The sequence below is a fragment of the Centroberyx gerrardi genome, chromosome 3, assembly GCF_048128805.1.
Source record: "Centroberyx gerrardi isolate f3 chromosome 3, fCenGer3.hap1.cur.20231027, whole genome shotgun sequence".
NCBI lineage: Eukaryota > Metazoa > Chordata > Actinopteri > Beryciformes > Berycidae > Centroberyx > Centroberyx gerrardi.
Window position 1 is genome coordinate 15,394,239 of NC_135999.1, and position 21,147 is coordinate 15,415,385.

Below are 21,147 nucleotides of genomic sequence, written 5' to 3' on the forward strand. Positions count from 1 at the left end.
AATCTGTACGTTAGGCAGGGGGTGACTTCAAGGAGGTGGTGCACTTGAATAACTGTTTATGCTAATGTTGCCCCATTAAACAGGAATGGCCCAATCAGGGGGCCGTGACAGGAGGTAATAAATCATTTGTGGACATTGTCAAGAAGTAAAATAAATTAGACAGAGGCTTGTGTTATCTGCCCTCTGCAGTAAAACTCTTGGAGTAAGGACTCTATCATCCAACAGAAGAGACAGCCAGACTGAAGAAAAAGCTGATGAGTGCTGCCCAAACTTGTGGAACCAGGCAGCCGCACCTTGGATACACTGATAGTTCCAGTACAAAACCTGTCTTAGCTGATGCTGTAGAGAAATAATAGGCTACCTTAGTGAGACTGCTGGTGCTGCTGTTGCTGGGGAAAAGTTGATTCGCAGGAGTGTGGAAGATTAATCTGGTTAGAAAAGAGCTGTAAGCTTTAAAGAAGTTTGCCGGTGGCTTTTTTGGAAGTCACGAATCAACATTTTGTGCTGAATTGAATCCCAGTTGTACGCTCTCCGCCATTTGTTTACCTGACACCTTTTCATGTATGCTGTTGTGCATTATAAATCAGCTACCTCAAAGCAAACTAACATTTTTTTTAAATCATTCCTGTTGCTGATTTTATGGAGAAAGAAAACTTAACCTTTTGTGCATGTCACCTCAGCAAGAAGAAGTTCATGCCTTTCCATCACTGTTGTGAGTTTTGGATATATTAGAGGATGATAAATGTTCTTTTTCACAGTTGAAAGGTAGCTAATGGAGCAGACAGAATTGTTAGACCACAGGCATTTTAACAAGGACGTGAAAGACACAGAGGACATCAGACTTAACTCATCCTTTACCAGGTGACAGGTCCAGCATTCTGATTGTTGCAAGGTTTCATACTATTTAGATATTTGCATGATACCAAGTTGTGTCACATTATTTATAGTGAGGAATATTTTCTACGGCAAAGCATTATCGCTGATACTGTGATGTATTTGTGAAACAGTAAATAAACAGACTACAGTAAGTAAGTCGTTTTTCTGAGATATCATTTTGGTTGGAAGTTTGATTTAGGATGTCATTTGATGTTTTTATTTTGAATCCCTGAACTATCTGTTAGTTATAGGTACTAGGTACTGTATGATGTCATTTTTGTCTGTACTTTTATATTGAAGGCCTGAAGTATCAGGTACTGTAGGGAGTCATTTTGCTTGGTGCTGTTTTCTGTCAGCACTTTTTAAGTCCGTAGGGGCTTAATCACTCAACTACCGCTGGGTAGAAGTTGTGACTGTTAAATCCCATACACAACTGGGACTGCTATCTAAGCATCATCAAGTTAAAGGTAACTGATGCGCTGTGGTGTCTGGTAACAGGAAGATTATATGCTTGTATAAAAAGACGCTGTATCTCTCTTTATCAGGCATCCTGATCACTTTCAGGAATGGTAACAGTGAATGGCTGACCATATGTTGTCACTCTGGACAAGCTAGTGAAATGTCTCATTTCAACACTCTTCTTCCAAGCCAATTCAAGCCAAGTCAAGTTTATTTATACAGCCTTTCATCACAAGCATGTTTCAAAGGGCTTTGCAGACCATATCATATAGCATACATGTCATATACCATATTACATCTCTATATACTATATAAATATACTACATCATATACATACTACATGTACATTATATACTACATCATATACATACTACATGTACATCATATACATACTACACATACTACATCTTACACGTACATCATATACATACTACATGTACATTATATACTACATCATATACATACTACACGTACATCATATACATACTACATGTACATTATATACTACATCATATACATACTACATCAGGCACACTCACACTCACACCTATGGGCAAATTTAGAGTCTCCAGTTCACCTGACTTGCCTGTCTTTGGACTGTGGGAGGAAACACACGTGAACAAAGGGAGAACATGCAAACTCCATAGAGAGGACCAGGGCCGAGATTCAAACCCAGGACCTTCTCGCCCCTCTTCTTCTTCCACCCTTTCTTATTCTTTCTCTGGTAGAGTTGTTTGTACCCCTCTCATCTCTCTCTTTATTTCTCTTTCTGCTGTTTTTCTATAGCCATCCATTGCTCCCCCCCCCCCCCCCTTTTGCAATATAAAGTCACCACTGTCAGAAGTGTCACCCACCCCCGCCCCCTTGCCCCCCCCTCCTGTCCTACATGTGTCAGGTATAATCCTCCAGTGGGGATTTGGGTGATACAAGGTTAAGTTGCTGACAGCGTGGAGCAGGTGTTTTCATAGGTGACAGCGTGCGGTTACATTGCACTATGGCCACACTCTCACTTCATCAATGTCACTGCTCCTGCGCGATACGTTTCCTCGGCTTTCAGGCTGCGAGTATGTACAGACTGGAGGAGTTTTTGATGTGGACGACATCTGAGAGGCGGAGACAGATCAAGTAGCTCAGTGTCCTGGTTAAAAATGGCATAATGATGTAATTTCCTGAGAGTGACATTGGAGAGGGGCATGACCCGGTAATAGAGAGAGATGTTGGATAGGTGGGGAATTTCAATGTATGGCCTATTTATGTCATCCAATGTATGTCATGTGTGACTATCTTTACTGTATCATTTTACCGAGATAGATAACACTATTTAGGTAAGATGAAAAATAAATTACATAGCTTATAAAGATCCATATAAGAGCTTAATCGATAACTGTTGTGTAGTCTTTATAGACCTGTGCAGATCTTTTAGTGAAAAGATCATTTGTCATCCCATGGCGACAGTTTAAAAAAATAATATCAGGAAGGTTTCTATAATTCATTCAAGCTTCACTTGACTAAAATTACCTGTCACACAGTAATTATGTGCAGTAGAATATTGCATTTCAAATTCTGATTGAAGACAGACAGTGAAAAGTAAGGCTCTTTGGAAAAGAAAGTGTCCAACAAGCATATTTATTCTCGTATTATTAACTGAAGGGTACAAAAAACATTTATTAACAAAAGAAGCACAATTAAAAAGATTAACTCGAGAAGTGCAAGGAGAGCTATTTATCCTCGGATGAATAGAGTGCCTAACTTAATACCTTTCATGGTGGACTGGACTGCGGTATTGCTCAACTTCATGGAGCTCTGGGTCTGGAAATTGACTACAGTCTCCAGTCATTTAGAGGGCTTATGGCAATTTCACTGCAGGTTATGGAAGAGAGGAGTTCAGCGAATGGATAAACACCTGTGAAATTCCCTTTCAGCACCTTTGTTCAAGGTAACAGTTTCCAGACAACCTTTCCACCGTCTTTCTCTCTCCTGTCTTGCTCGGTTCTTAATGCTCCCTCACGGGGAAAATCTCTCTGTGGGGAGGCGTCTCATCCTGTGACTTCAGTTCATCTCAACCTGACTGCTGTAATGCGTTTTTACTTTTGACATAGAGCTTAATTTAAATTGTAGATACTGACTCTGTGATATGATTGTATCAAACTTTACTGGTGTCACACTAAAGAAAATGTGGTGTGAATCCACATGTAAATCAAGCACTGAACACATCTCTATGCCATGAAATCTGCTTTAAATATTACTGTAAAATATATATATTAAAGTAATATAGACTGTGATGCATAAATAGGCAATGAAAGGGGAGGGGTCAGTTTGAAGGAATCCACCGACTGCTGTGTTCATCTGAAAAACATGTATGTAATCTCAGTATAAACGCTACAATATGCTCCCTGTGTATCTGAAATTGCACCTTAAACACCCCAGAAACTAAATCATTATGTTAACAATCACCTCTTTAAACATTAGTCACTCATCTGGCTTATGGAGAAAATAAAACATGAGGAAAACATAGTTTACAGCCTCCTGTCCTTGAAGATTATATTGAGTGCCAAGGTTAAAAAAAACAAAACACAAAAAACACAGCTGCTTCTCCCTAATTAGAAACTCACTGAAACCTGTAATTTTGTTAGCCACTGAAAATAAACTTTTTTTTAGTAAAAATGTCAGAGTGGCTGGCAGTTATGTTACAGGATTGTTGCAGGCGTATACTTTCCTTGTTCAGAAAGACAGGAGTGGATGTCCTGCATGCATATCTCTCTCTCTCTCTCTCTCTCTCTCTCTCTCCCCCTCTTGATGCGCACTGTGGGTTTTTGCTCTCTCTGGGAAGTGCTCGCTGCTCTGTTGGCACACAGTCCCGTTCTTGCTTCAGAGCGCCCCAAATCCCTGGCTTCACTCCTTCTGTCGCTCCCTTCCTCCCTCCCTCCCTCCCTCCCTTCCTCTCTCTCTGTCTTTTTCGCTCTCTGTGCTCACCGTCTACACTCCTTTCAACCCCATCTTCACAGACCTTGAGATTGCCTTCCGTCAGTTGTGAATGTTAAAAGAGACTAATTTATTACTCAAATCGGGTCCCCCTGCAGCGGGGCCAAGGAAGCCAGTCAGGCTGCAAGAATGACTCATCGTGTCCTGCAGTTTCACACACAGTCACCAGGTGGCAGTATACACCCACGGCTCAGTGTGCAGCACATCAAGCACAAGCCACCTATGGCCCGGCACTTCATGCTCCCCACTAATTGCCATTTACCAATGTGAATTTTAGGTAGCATCCCATAATAAATCAAGATAAAATATTTTAAGTTAAGTTTAAGTTAGGCTACATAACAATAAACATGATTCAGATGAACGTAGGAGACATTCCGGAGGAGTATACTTTGTGTTTTGAGTGTGGTACTTGCTGCTTAGGTTACCAGAGAAGTGGAGCTAATGCAAACTGATGTTAATGTGGGATGATGTTAATTAGATATCAGATGATAGGCCAGGGGGAAACACGTTTTAATAAAGAATGTCCTTTCTTTATTTGTGCGTTCTAACGGTCATATGCTGTAGTTTTAGGTAATGATATTGACGGCATAGATCGCACACAAGAGAGAGTTTAACCACATGGCAGCAAAGAAATTGCCTTATTTACAGACTCCATGGGTGGTAAACTCTCCCCCCCTAATTATTTCCCTCCACTTAATAAACTAATTGCGCTCTTTTATGTTCTCGGTAAAATGGTGCTGAGGGTTTTGTCTTACTTTAGCATAGCATAAACGCTGTTACAGACCAGACGTTTCATCCCCAATATGGGGTACATTGTCACTAATGGTTGCTTCAGTTATTTGTCACATTACTCGCAGCATCCAAGTCAAAATGCCTCTCGTAGTGTGAGGGAGTGGCTGAATAATTCAAAATCTTGTGTATTTTTAAACCCATCCTTACATTTATAATGCAGAGAAATTTGAATCATATGACACTGACAGTTAATCTTTTAGTGTTTCCTCATCTCTGTGGGCTTTTATTGGTGAATCAATGCCAGTTAACAGATACACGGAATGAACACACACGCACACACGCACACACACGTGTACACACACACACACAACAGATTTGTAAGCTTCTCCCTATGTTCAATTCCCTGTAAACCTCTACAAACACAGATGGCCTGTGGTTTTCCTTTCATGTCTTCCTGTAAGAAAGAAATCAGAGGATTTGACATCACCTGTTACAAGCTGCATGGCGACAGATGATCACTGGCTTTGATCCTGTCTCCAAAAATTACTGATGAAGTGATCATAAAAAGATATTGATCATCAGTCAAACAAAGCAATGTGGAAATTGTAATTATTTTAAAGACATGCCTCATTTATTAAGGACATTTCTGATTATTATACACTGTATATAGTAAAGTGGAGTGAGGAAAGATGGGATGAGATGGAACAAGAATCACAAGCTGGTTTTGAGTCCATGGTGTCACAAGCATACGGTACACACCTTAGTCCTCTAATCCAGTGGTTCTCAACATGGGGGTCGTGAGATCATTTTGGGGCATCACAAGATGATTTATGGTATAAGAAAAAAACATATTTCTACTATATAAATGTATTGTTATGTCTATTTTTCCAGATTTTTCCTCTAATCTTTGCTTTTTTCTTTCTTCTCTAGGGTTCCTTTGATAATTCATCAAATGAAACAACCTGAAAAGGGAAAATCATTCTTCTGCATATGCAGCCTGTGATGGGGGATGGCGACAAGGCGTCGCTTCGTTTCAAGGGGTCAACAGCCAAAAAGAGAGCTCTCTGAAAGGTATTTTAGAGAGGCTTCTCCGTAAGATATTGTAGACTTGCGATGAGTCTGTTCATACAGAGGTAGCGACCCATTGGCGCTCTCTTCTTCTAACCCCCCCCTACTGCTCTCTGGGTAGCAGACTTGAATTGTCTTAACAAATCCTGTCTGTCCAAACCTTTTTTCTAATTAGTGCCAAAGGAGTAGCATGGAGATACACTGTATGTTCAGTAGTCAAAATAAATCACTTGAGCATACAGAACGGTAAATGCATTCGTCATATACTTAATCACATACACACATACATAAACAAAAACACACACACATAACACAAAAATGTGTGTGTCTGCTCTTGTTGGCTTGCATCTCTCTTGGAACATCTCAGTGTTATTGAATAAATTTGTCACTGACATAACTTTTATTCATTACCGCTCATTGCCCACACGATGCGGCCTTTTGTTTAAGCATTAGCAGTATGAATAAAATACAAGGGTGCAGGCAGAGAGGACGGGATGGAGTGGGAAGGCATGTTGGAGGTGCAGGTTTACAAGTGCACCAACATGTGAATGTTATCTAAGAGGACACAGAGAAGCAGGGATGGCGGTGGGGGCTGGGAGGGCGGTGGGGATAAGCTCTCTTTAGTACACACTCTCACAAAGCCAAAGACACAAAATGTGCTCCGAGAGGTAATTGTGTGTGAGAGGGATTCAAGCTGCCATAAAAGGGAGTCAATAGCATTCAGTGCTGCTTATGCCCGGCTGTGCGCGGTTTAGACAAATGCCTGAGGAGGAGTTTTAGGCTAGCTGCTCGCATGATCAACGGTGTCAAGCGTCAAAACAGGTAACTTTGGTTGTTGGTTGTATCTCCAGATCTTCCCTTTTGTCATGAATGTTTCCTGTTCAACTCCATCACCATTGGTTACCCAAGGTTACTGGCTTTGTTTGTTCTAGGGGATTGACATACTGATGACAGCAGACAGCGTCATGTCATTCCCTGCTATCAGACTCACTGCTCCTGGAAAATAATAGGCTACACACACACACACACACACACACACACACACACACACACACACACACACGGTTCTTGTGGAAAACCACTGCAGGATTTCTTGCAGATTTCTTGAACTGATTAACTGCCATGCCAGTAATCCAGGGGCTAACTATGATGAAAGAAAGATTTCAAAGGCATTTAACGTTCATCAAATCAGTGTGGAAACATGGCATGAATGTTGTAGTGTTATAATCTGAAAAGTTGTTTGGGGCAAGAAACTTGACACTTAAATAGTTAAAATAATGTTTAGGAAATCTTGCAGTGTTTTTTTTTTTTTCATCTTGCATATTTAAGCTTAATATCAACATAACACACTGAGCATTAACTTAAAGGATTAATTCAAGTGTGCTACAGTGTGTTTAGCTATGTGCTACAGTGTGTTTATATACAGAGCTGACTTACTGATATTGGCAACCAGTCCTTTTTTTCTTGTCCCATCCTAATCCCATGGAAATTGTGTTAGGATTATGCACAAAAGGCGCTTTTTAGACATAGATTTGCATGTTTGGATTAGTAAAGCCATGTAATGGAGGCTTGCAGAAAGCCACCATCTTGTTCTGACACACATTAAACCAGTGCATGGTTGCTTTCCCTTTTAACCACCAGACATTACTCATCTGTCTGTCTGCCAGCTCAGATAATTTCTTGCTGGGAGAAATTTGTTCCGATGCTTATAAATGTAGGAAGCAGAAAGCAAGAGTCTCCTTTCTCAATTATCAACCTCAGTAGCCAATCTCCTTGCCTCTACAATGTCTTCTAAACAACAGCCACTAGATCAAATACACTCATTTGCATTTGAGACGTCTAGGAAATTGCATGAGTGAAGCAGCGTATTCTGTATCTCTGCGCCCCTCACTGACACCCAAGCAGTTGTTTTTTCCCCCACATCTGAAGCATTAATCTCATGCATATTCTGAACAACATGCAAAAGAAATAATGTGAACTGTAAATTGTCAATAACAAAAGGCATAACAACATAATATTGATTTCTGCTCCACAAGATGGTAGACTGTCTGTTTCTTGTAACCGTCTCTCTATCTAGAGGGGCAAGGCAGATCTCCCCTGGGATCCTGTGCTACATTTAAACACAGTTTGTTCATCCAATGGAAGGCGTAGCTACTTAGCTTGGGGAAGGTCACACAGATCCCAGTAACAGGGAATAAAGACTTACAAAATTGTGTCGTCTGTCTGTTTGTCTGTCTGTCTCTCTCTCTGTCTGTCTGTCTGTCTGTCTTTCTCTCTTCTTTCTTTCATTGCATCAGTCAAGAAAACCGGAGTGATGAGCCAATAAAAATGTTCAAGCATGTGCCCTGTGAACCAAACAGTTTGGCATTTGAGAACTTGAACGATACCAAACTGCACCTAGATGAAACCGAGAGTTAATGATGTGTGAGACTGTCAGCCATCCTTTTGCTTATGACAGCTGCTTTGAGCAAAAAACAAAGATTTGCTCTGAGCAGGATCACATGTATTGTCTTCAGGGGAATGTTATCAATCAGGCTGATACTGCGATAACACAGCATGTGCTTAGCAGAGCTGCTTAAACACAAATCACTTCCTTGGATGTCGTCTCACAACACAGGTCCACACAACATACTGTACTTGGTCACAGTAACCAGGCTTGACATCTGATGCAACACTGCGTAATATAAACTGGAGATTTTGAACATTCATTTCTGTTGTGAAACAATGGCAGCAAGCAATGGGAGCAAGGCTATATGAAAGACTGGTCAATCACTAAGAAGTGACAAATGTTTTGCTTTTGATTTAAACGATTGCGTAACTAGGACTAGGATTGAAGAGCAGTCATTATAATTCTACATACTGTAAGTCTTTATTGGTCATTCTTGCATGTCTAGTGAAAAAGTTCCACTATAGGACCTGGTGCTGGTATTCTCAGCAAGGACAGACACACAAATTCATCCGGTCATTTGGATGTGTGGTAATAATAATAATGTGAATAATATGGCTATTGTGGTTATTATTAGAAGAGAGATAAACAGCATAAATTATCAACATCTTATAAACAGTATCATGAATGAAGCTGACCCATTTTCAACATGAAACATTAATAAATATGACAAAAACACAGTGATATAAACTCACATTTACACACCCACCCACAAACACATGCATGCATGTGCACGCATGCACAAATGCACACACACACACACACACACACACACACACACACATAAATTCCCTGCTAACACGTAACTCGAACATCACTACTAGGACTATTGCGGCACACCCAAGGACAGTCAATTACTCACATCAACCAATAAATCTCAGCCATACAAAGTAAAAGAAATTAACTTGAGTTATTCACAAGCAGCCTATGTATTTGCATACAAATGATTAACCTTGCCCACATACAGGTGGTGTGATATGAGCTTGTCTTTGCCATTTATTTAGAACGATAGGAAAAGATAAGCAGATTAGATGGGTGGTGGGTGGGCATGAGCAGCTGACAGGTTGACAGAATGACGAGGGAGTGTGCAGAAGAATATGGCTAATACTACAGATACAGAGCTAATACTTTACTTCTAATCCATTTTTCTGTCCTCAGGTATATATATATACTATGTTATCACGTAAAAGAAATAAACAACTGTGCAAAAAAAAAGAAAATGTATTTTTCTGAGGATACAAGCAAATGCTTAACTCCTCATCTTGGACCCCAGTGTGCAGCTCTTCACCTCCACCCTACAAACAAAAGTTGCACTCTCTGTCCCATTCATCAAATATCACTTCGTCGTGGCCTCCAGCCCCGACGAGACCCTGGGTTATTTTAAACAAATCAATGTAAGCCTCCTGGCTTCCAAACACACAGGGTAATGAATATTCTCATCAGGTTCTGACCAGTGGTTGGTCAAGACCTTGCTCAGAGGACACCCAGAGGGCCAGAGGGGAGCCAATCAAGTCTTAGCATGAGGGTCACTGGTCATTATGATGCAGAGCAGATTTCTCATTACCATTCACTGTGGCAAGACAGCATGACACAGGCCACAGGTTGGTTACTTATTCCTTCCCGTTTCTGTCTCTTTACAACTTCAAGTCAAGTCAAGTCCGCTGCATTTTTAAAACTTTTTAATTCAAGTCCCCATGTAGAAGATTATAAAAAATCCCATATTATTATAAAAACAGTTCATGCTGTACACTTGAGAGTGTATTACTACATGAAGTGATTACATTTTTGTAGTATAAGTGGTTTTGAATTACATCTCTGTCAGACGTGAAGTGCAATGAGAAGTCAACGTTGACAGATACTACAGCACATGATAGTTTGACATGGTTATAGGCCACTCGACACCGTCAGTGTGTTATTTTTCAGGCTGTGAGAGGGCCTAGAACATTGATAAAACAATACAAAATAATTATAACTTCTGGCTCAGTCAGTCAATCAGTTATTCTGTCTCTCTCTCTCACTGAATAGACTCGCTCACTGATTCGCCTAATTTACTAACTGAATTACAAACTCACAAACTTGAGATTTATATTGATTGAATCCCACAGAGGGAAAGATTTCCTCCATCTTTCCAAATTTATTTTAGCAAATCTTTTTATTGTAAGTCTCCACCTCTCTGACACATTAGCAAACACAAAATGTCTCATCTATCATCTGTGAATGAATTAGCAACCAGGCTCCAGATGTCTGATGCCTTCGAGTGTCTTCTGTCTCTCCCTGGATCTGTCTTGTCTTGTCTCCCTCCTGTCTCTCTCATACCCTTTCAGTATGCTAATGGTGTTGCTGAAGTTGGCAAGGCATTAGACAGACACGGATGAGAGATGAGAGAGGAAGACAGAAGAGGGAAAGGTGACGGTGAGAGAAAGTAAAGAGGACAGAGATAAAGAACGAATGTGTTTGTTGTAAAGCACTAGAAAGAGATGGTTGAGAAGGACAAAAAAAGCTAAGAGGTGTGGAGTCAGAGAGAGAGGAAGAGAGGGAAGAAGAGAAGGTTTTATGTGAGTTAGAGAGTAAGTGCATGTGCACTGATGTGTGTATGAAAAATTTCCACTGCCCTCTCCATTGTGTGGTATTATCCCTCTTCAGAGAGCTAGCCAGTCATAAGCCAGTGTTTTATCAACATGAGGCCTTGCTGTACCTCCCTTTTGAAAGCCTAATGAATGTGCCAGTACAAAGCCAACCAGCCTCCAACTTAGGTCCTGAATGGTCAAAGATATGCTCCGACCGCGCTGATAATGGTTACTTTGTCAACTGTGGTGCTAACCAGGAAGCTTCAAAATCAAACCGATGCTGCCAGCTCATAGAACGCATCCGAGTCACCAAAGTTGTCTTTCATTGAAAATGACAATCAAATTTGTCCTTACAAATTTGAAGAGGAAAAAAGTCCCTGTGCCAGCTTTTGACTCGACATGAAAGAAGTGTGAGGAGCTCAAGAAAAGCCAACAGTACTTTCAGTAGCTGACTAACTAGTAACGCGACGATGGAGCAGGCGAATGGATAAATGAATGGAACTGTCTTTGAACTATCTTTCAATCTTGAACTACTCAACCCTTGGTGGCGGACTGAGGTGTGTTACATTACCCCCTCCCACAAACATACACACAGAAAGAGAGAGAGAGGTAAATAGAGAAAGAGAGAGACAAAGCTGTGTGTCGCAGGTACAGCCATTAGAGAACAACACTAACTGAACCAGCACTTCATTTTGAGGGTTCCCATGACAGCGAATAAGGCTCCATGTTTAGTCTCTGTGGATAGATGCAACATAATTGATGATTGCAAACGGTTGGGTATGGTGCTCTGTAATGCTACCTGTATCAAGATGTTGTGACAGTCGACTCCCTGCAGAGAGGCCACTCAGCATGTCTGTCAACACAACAAAACCCTGCTTTGTTTTTTTTCCCTCCCTGCAGGCTGGAAATAACAAGGAGAATATTCCCTGACTTGTCTCATTTTTTCATACCCCCTGCTCTACACAGAGACGAAAATGCCAATAGGAGAATATTGAGCTGGGTAACAGACTATGACAGTGTTGCTTTAGTGAGGTGTCAGTGACATTAGAGAGGAGGCGAGTTGTAGGTGGAAAATTCAATCCAACTGCGAATCTCGTACGCACAACAAGCCTACGGACACAGACTGAATAATTCTGATTCTTTGATGAGGCCGAGTCATCGCAGGACTTTTGCTCTGTTGGGCGTGAAGAGACGCTGAAGAGGCCGGGACCTGAAGGAGAGAGATGACAAGTCCTTTCTGTGTGTGGGAGAGGGGACACAATAAAAGTTGAGGGAGGCAAATACTGCTTGTAGTGGGTTGTATGTGTGAATGCGTATCTCTCTCTCTCTCTCTTTCTCTCTCTCTGTTTTCCCATAACATGGTATCTATATGTAGGCTAATAGGCCCAGTACACCTAGGAAATCAGCCAGCCTTTCACAAATATGCATAAAATCTGAAAATGATTGGATGACACATAAAAAAACATTATCCATAATGGCTAGTTGTTTCATTTGATCACTCTGCCCGTCCTTAGTGGCTGCAGTCCATCAATAACATGGGACTGTCTGTAAGGTACAGAGCAATACTAAAACATCGGCCAATTTTCTCGATCTCGGTGACAGGAGCTATCACACTCCCACAGAGCAAATGAGTGTTTCTATCCATTTAAATGCAATCTGCTTACGTCCATTTACATTTCCCTGAGATCTGGGCCTACTGGGGGAAAACCTCCACCTGTCGTGGTGGTTTGTTGTGAACACCAGAGCAGCACTGGTATTCCACCTGCCAGAGACGCTTTAGCAACACACTGCAAATGTGGTAAGGTGGGACCACACACACACACACACACGCACACGACACACACATACACACACACACACACACACACACACATAAGCATTGGCATGGTAAACCTTGTATCTCCAAATTGTCAACTTTTCAGTAAAAAAAAGTATCCAAGACTTTTTCCAATTTTCACAACAATTTACAATTTTCACAGCAATTATCCCAAGCATAGAAAGAAAAAAAAAACAGAGGAACACCCCAATGTTCCTCCTCTATGTATTTTAGAGTTTATCCAATGGGTTTTGAAAGGTTTTCAAATATGAAAATCACCAACCTTATGGAGTTACAAGGGTTTCACACGACAACAATGATATACTACTAATTTTAAGTCTTAGTCCAGGGAATTTGTGGTTGTGTGTGTGCTTGAGAGAGTACCTCTTTGGGTCTATGTATATATGAATACGTGCTTTTTGCATAGACTCTGTACATGTGTGTAGTTATGTGAGCACGACTGTATGTGTGACTGCAAGTGTGCTCGTGTTTGTGTTATTTAACATCTGTAGCTGTTGTCTACAGAAGGAGGTTAGATGTAGACACAGCTGTAGGGTAAGAAGAGTGTCAGTCTCTCGCTTCTCCCCCTACACAACTCATTTTCTCTTCCCACCAGAGACAAACAGTATAGTGCCACTCACATCTTTGAAGAGCTTTAGACTTTCTCCTCTTATTAAATGAGTATCTCTCTCTTTCTCTCTCTCTCTCTCTGGAGATAATGAAGCTTTTAGTCACACGTTCTGCATATTTTTATAGACCTGATAACAGGCACAGACCATAGATGTGATCATACTGTAAGTGATGTTAAGAAAACTAGCAAAACTATAAAAGTCAGTCTTTTCACATTGCATTACCATGTATATCTTATCTTCATGTATTGTAAGTGGTGCCACAAGTGGTGGAACCGCCAGTTCCATCTATCGCATACAAATGAAACTGTAATGATAGCCTCCAACATGACTTACTGCACAGGCTGCCTCCACCTTTAATTTCTTACCTATTGGCCCCTCAATCAATCAATCAATCGCCACTGTGATTTCCATCCACTCTCCTCATTTTACTCACTTATTATTGTCACTCCATCAATCTATTCTCGCTTGTCTACTAATTATCATGTAAGGACTATTCCTAGTACAGCCGCCCTCCTTCACCGAGAGACGGGCAGCACCTTACGATGAGTAACTGATGGATCTTTATCGCTTTCTCTCTAACCTCATCTCTGTCTTGTAGCCTATCATTTTTTTGTTGCATTGCATCTCATCTCATCTTTTCTCCTCTTGCCTCCTCTCCAGTGTGTCATGGGTAATAAATGAACACCACACAACAGGCTGATTCAGTGAAATGGGAGAGCCGGATGGACCACCACTTGACTCTCTCTGGCAGCAGCCGAGTCTCAGAGATCCGCTTTCCTGGCAGCCGCTATCCACTGAAGTTGTTGGTAGGGAATGATAGTGAGGAACAAGGGCTGGAGAGAACCTTTGTTTACATGTGGTCTATCACTGCCATGGGAGACAAATTGTTTTTGTGTGTGTGTGTGTGTGTTGTGGGTGAGTGTTTTGTGTGCATGTTCATGTCAGTGTGCCTGGCGCTCACAGTTGTGTGTTATTATCATACACTCATGTAAGTGCCACCAAGTGATAAAAGCTGGAATGCTGTGCTGCACAAAAACCTAAAAAGTAAAGGCTGCACAGAATGACATCCTTTTACTAGAGGAAACAGTATTGTTTTCACTAGGAAAATAACAAAAAAAAAACTGGCAGAGACTTTCAGGGCAGGAATAACTGTAATTTCTGTCTGAATTACATGCTTTTGCTTTTACCCTGCCAGTAATGGAATTTTGGCATCGTAGGATGAGTTGAAAACGAACCATGTAGGTAAACAGCAAAACAAAGACTGCATGAAATTCAAGATGCATCCACATGCCATACATCGGTTTTCACATGCCAAGGAAGCACAGCAAATCATGGCTAGCTCATGTTGAGTGCCTCCTACTTTGTCTTTTATGAAGAAATGCCATTTCCTTTACGTCAATTGAAATGAGCTAAAACCAAATGCTTTTCACATAAAAGCACTTTAAGAAAGAGCTGATGCAATTATGCTAACCTATAAAGGAAGGAACTTGTTGATTGTTAGATGCCTACAGCTCTTTCTGGGAAGTGGCCATTAGCTACATTAATAGGCGCAGAATAATGCAGCAATGATCTGAGTGAGACAATAGAACAATTACCACTGACAGCTAGCCTAATAATCTGGTGTACATGTGACATGTGGTTACTGTAGTGTCTTTTTTGAGTCAGGTGCCTTTAACACAACATGAGCTCTGTGACCAACTACACAACTGCACAACTTGATCACACTTAAAGAAATGTGATTAAACGGTGTTCTGACTAAGAGCATAATCAGAGTATGATGTTTACATGGGTCCTATTACTCCCTATTACTGCTCTTAATCACATTATATTTTTTGTGTGCAGGAAATGGCTTCTTCTCCCTGTGTAACTTGATGCACATGAACAAAGCATCTGTTTTAGACTTTGTTTCACTGAGGGCAGAATAGAAAAATCCACTGACAATTTATTCTCCCTGACTTTCCTGGACCTTCCATACCTCACATGTAGCTGCCTTTGCATGGCAATGTAAAACAGGATGATCATCATTTGCTATACGGATGCTGTAGAGATTCTGTAGTAAATAACAGACAGCCAAATTGTGTTAAAATTTGACACACAACCAACCAAAACCTCCTACCTCCTATCTCTCTCTCCCTCCCAATCCTTCTGCTCATCTGGCCCTGCAGACTGCAGCCGCTCCCACCGCCCGTCAAAGCCAAGCTGTGTAGAATTTATTTTAAAGGGTGATTGCAAAGTGGTTGGGCTATATTACTGTCTCATAACATCTAATGAATTATCGTGCACCTTTTGTGAGATTTTTGACTGAATTCCGACAAAATATTCCTACCTATGAGGAACTCCGCCATTTGTGATGCTAAAATATGAAGTGAGAACAAATGTCTCTATGCAGCTCATCAATTAATTAAAGACTGACACCTCTGTGTCTACAGAAACGGTGGCATTTACAGTATGATCGAAACAAATGGACCAAAACATTGTATAATGACTCCAGATATATAGAGAGCAAGATTAATGGAAGAGGCTGGAGAAGTGAAGTGACTAATCTCCACACACAGCAGTATTTCTCTTAATTAAAATACGTGTTCATAAAAAGGGCATGATCATTGGCTTGATGTTAAGAGAAAGAGTGTTAATTAATGACTTATTGGGCGTGCGGAGCAGGGAGCGCTTGCCACACAGATTTATCACCATAGTCTTGTTTCCACATTGACACATGATATATAGCACATATCTAGCAGTATACCTTCCTGTCACGGAAGACCAAGGAATACAATTTGTATCACGTCAGGCAGGATGGGGTCTCAAACAAAGCATCGATTTCTCACCCAATGTTTATACTATTCAACATTTATTTACGATACAATATCTTAAGATTACTTTGATGACATTTCTGCTTTACTGGAGAGAGTACAGTGGAGAGAGACAGGAGGATGACATGCAACAAAGCTCCTAGACTGGTTTTGACTGAAGAACATTGCAGTTACATGGTATGTACCTTCGCCAATTGTGCCACCAGGACGCTGGAACAGCCCCATTAAAACAAAGCCCTCTAGTGTTTGTTGCTCACATATTTTTTATTGGTCAATAATTCTCATTTATTGACTTTTGAATAAATAAAACATCAACCTACGTATCTTTTAACTGCATATTTCCATACTGTACACAACATGTGAATCGTGTCTGTAAAATCTGATGGATGATCTTCGCGGATATTCGCCCGCAGCTCCTCGCCTCTCCTGAGAGTGTAGATAGTGTGGCAGAAGCCCCTGATGGTTTATAAGGATGACTTGTTCAGGTGTCGCTTCACAGACCCCTCTTACCTCCCAACAGATCACAATCACACACCACCGCAGTGAGAAATGTCACCTGCCTCTAATACGATGTGGCTCATTTCCACATAGGCTTTGATTTTGTAAATGAAACCACTGGAATACAGCTAAATGATATAGATTCAAATGTTATAGAGCTAATGGGAAATGCAAAGCGGGCAGTAGACAGTATTGTACAATATGCGACAGAAAGGTATTTAAGTTGTATTATTATAGAATATTACGAAGCCTCATGATAAGGGCCTATACATAGCTTCATATGAAAATAAGGAAACCTCAAATAAAGGTGGACTGTAATGGATACCCAAACTAAGATGGCTGCCCCCACAGATGTGCATCCAAGTGGTTTTCCTTATCCATTTTCCATTTTCTCATTCACACCTTATTTACCATCCCACCGGTCTCATTTGCATTGTAATGATTAGACTGTATGCATGCAAAGCAGCTTTTTTTAAATGGTTTAATAGTCCTAAATATATTCATGAGATTCCCAGGAGAGTCATGCGGACCTGTCAGAGCGGGAAACCACTGCCAGCAGAAATAAAAATGACTGCGAAATCCTCTGTTCTTCATTCAGTGAGTACAACTGAACAGAACTTTCAGCCAATGTTCAAAAAATGGTATATCTGGAGTTAATTTTTATATACTTTTATGCCATTTTAATATGCAGAGCCAAAATTTGATAGACAAGGACAAAGGCAACATCTATTCTATGTGCTGTACTTGTGGATTTTACCCATAAGGCCAAGCTAAAACTACAAAAACTAAAACACATATCAGACAAGTCTTCAAGTTTTAGTGAAAACTCATGATCTCAGTTTCCATTGTGTGAAGGGTAAATACTTGAGATTTGAGGAATCATTCGACAGAAAGAATCTGCAGGTCTTAGGGGGTTAGTACAGTATAAAATATATTTTATTCCTATCACCTTATTTACTGGAGGCATGGCAAAACAAAATCTGGATTCTAAAAAGCAAAATATTCCATTAAGGCATTTGTTTTTGCCTTCTGTTTAAGTAGTTATTGATGTATTTGACAGATATTTGATGAGTTTCTGTTTCAAAACAAGATATTTACCATTTTTAAAAACAGACAGTTTTTTAAGTGGTTGCTGACGTAAAATAATTGTTGACATAAAAGTAAATCTATTAAGAATAACTGAAAAACTGAGCAAAGAATTAGACGGTACCAAATTTCTCTCAAAATATGGAGAAGAGTTTGCAGTGAAAGCCTTAATTGGTAAAACATCCTTAAGCAGCTGTTTGACATTCTCTAAGTGCGTTTTTATCAACCTGATCTTCAATCCGTTTGAACAGGGAGAGATGGGCTGGGAGAGGCAGCTGTTTATGGTGAAATAAAGCTTTAATAATGTCATTGTCCTCCATTATGAAGGCTGTAAAGCTTTCAGAGCCGAGGGAGTAACAGGATAGTAACCAGATGCCAAGGTCAGACATCGGAGAGCACCGATAGGCTTCTGCAGCCCTAACTCACTCCTACATGACATCTTCTATATAAAGCAGAATGGCCTGTACCACTCACACACTTCCACTGGTTTCCGCTCTTTTGTAATATAAACAATTTTCCCCCAAATACACAAACATCCCTGTTAAATATACAAGTCTTATTACCAAACGTCTATGATAACAAATGACTAACTTCATTTCTTGTACCTTTTGCTGTAGATGTTTGCATTTTGCATGAAGGTTCAAATCTGCTAGCCTGGTAAGACCATCCTGATCACGTGACCTCACATTCTGTTTCGCTCCACGGATCAGTCTGGACTTCTGGCCGCCCACATCGATTTCAGTGGGCGGGAGTACTTGCCTTGACAGACAAACTCCTTCAGCCAATCAGCGAATCCAAATTCAAATCCACTCGGAAGAACGGCGAAAACGTCTTTTCCGCAGAAACTCCGCTAGTGCATACTCTTGTTCTTGTCTAATTGTTGTTATTGAGTCTATTTCTGCAGTAACTGCACTTATGGTTGTGTTTACTCTACTAACGTTAACGTTACCGCTCGTTGCTTCGGGAGATGCCATTACTGTTTTGCCAGCGGCGGCCTGTATTTCACGTCATCAACTATGACGCAGTCCCTGATTGGCCCGGTTACATTGTAATTTCAGGAAATCGATGTGGGTGGCTAGAAGTCCAGACTGATCTGTGGAGCGAAACAGAATGTGAGGCCACGTGATCAGGATGGTCTTACGAGGCTACAAATCTGCCACTCTAATTCCAAAGTCAGACTCGCTAAATATTAGCTGCCACAAGTTTAGCATTGTGTTGAACTTAAGCTAAGCTGGAAACTGAGTAATTCAGCATAGTGAGCAACTTCAAAAACAGGCCTGAAGAGGTAAGAAGTAAAGGGAGAGAGGGGCAAAGGAAGAAAAAAGTGGTCGTATTTAATTCACCCAACAGTTCTTAATTGGATTTCGCTTTGATGTCTAATACCAAACACCATGGGATGGAAAAAAAATGAAGTGCTGCTCTTCTTAAGGGAGATTTATTTTATGGCCGCTTAAATGTTCCATATTTCCTTATTAACTAGAGGCTGGAGTTGCAATTACTTTGAGGAACTATAGTTTAAACATTCCTCCTTCTAAGAATGTCTTTGATTTTAGTAGCCTTGCTCTATATTTTAAAACCGTATTCAACTTACAATTACAATTTACAATTCAGGCATTTAGCAGACACTCTTATCCAGAGCGACTTACAATTATTGTAACAGTGAAATAAGTGAACATTCCTCAAGCGTCAACAGAGTAGCCAGATAATTCATGAAGTGCCATGAAGACAAAAAAGGTGCTTTGATATTAATTAAGAAAAGTAAAGTAAGAACATCCCACATACCAGCAGTTATGTGAGGTCGATAAGCAGGTGTAAGTATAATAGCCTAATATAATAAGATAGTAACAAGTGCCTTTCTAGTGTGTATGTGTGAGAGTGTGTGTGTGTGTGTGTGTGTGTGTGTGTGTTCGGGAACACGCACGATGCAAACCCTGGTTTGGTTGAGGGGTCAAGGTTGGGGGAGAGCTTATTTAAAGCTAAGTGATACTTCAAAGCCGCGGAGAGTGGAAGTAATGAAATCTGTCAACAGAGAGGACCTCGCTGGTGCTTCAGCACATTGTGTCAGTTTGTACAAAAACAGTTTGACTGCACATTCTCAAATCCCGTACACTGCTAAGCTGCTCTGGAAGGTTTGGCAGAGAAATTCAGAAGGCATTCATCGACCCGAATAAGTCGGCATTCAATGCTCCATCAATTTAGTCTTCACGGTGTCTTTGGCGATGAAAAGATACTAAACTCCTCATGTTGTTTATAAAACTGTTCTATAGTCGTATTTTGACAAATGACATGAACCTTGCAGTGAACTTCTATGAAGTGTGTTGCAATGAACATATACAGTATCTCAGGAATATACAACAGACTGAATAACATAATCAGGAACGCAGATGCTGCGGATGCGGACTTCCTACACATTTACCTGTATAGAAGTATGACAAAACTGCATGTAATATGTTTTAATAGTTCCATTCTTCTTTGTAATACACTAATATATCAGAGCTGCTTTAGCAACAGGTTCACTTGAGTTTCTTTCAGGAGATTTAAACAGTTCTTTGTGCCCTTAATGCCACGAGGATTTGGAAAGGAAAGGGCACAGTGAAGCTCCTCTCACTTTATCTCCCTTGAAGAATTGGTAGAAAAGCCTTTGTGTGTGTTACCTTCTTCCTGCCCTGTCTGGGATATTGAGCACTGCACTGTGTTGCTGCTAATCTGGGGCGTACAGTGATAAATAAATGTTGAGATTGGGATTAATGAAGTGCTACGAGGACAAAACAACAAACTGCTGATTTGACGACTGCCACTCCTTTTGCTGCTACTACTGATAATACAGTCCCCAGAGTGTGTGTGTGTGTGTGTGTGTGTGACAGTGGTATTGTTAATGTTTTCATACAGTGGGTTTGAACTGGCCGTGTTAACTTTGCTTCAAGGGTCAGTAAATTGCCTTGTTCACTTGTCCCTGATGCCTGGCATTTGGCTGACATATACCAAAATGTCAGGCAATGTCTAAGTCAGGCAGTCAAATGCTGTAGATGGCCGAATACACTGGAGAGAGTTGATGACGTTCTCGCTTGTGTAAAAGCCTTATTGTGCTCATTAAGGTTGTGATAATTCTGCAGTGTGTTTCATCCCTTCTCTTTTCCTCTGGGGTTGCAGCTCAGCGGTTTGGTCCTGCTACTGC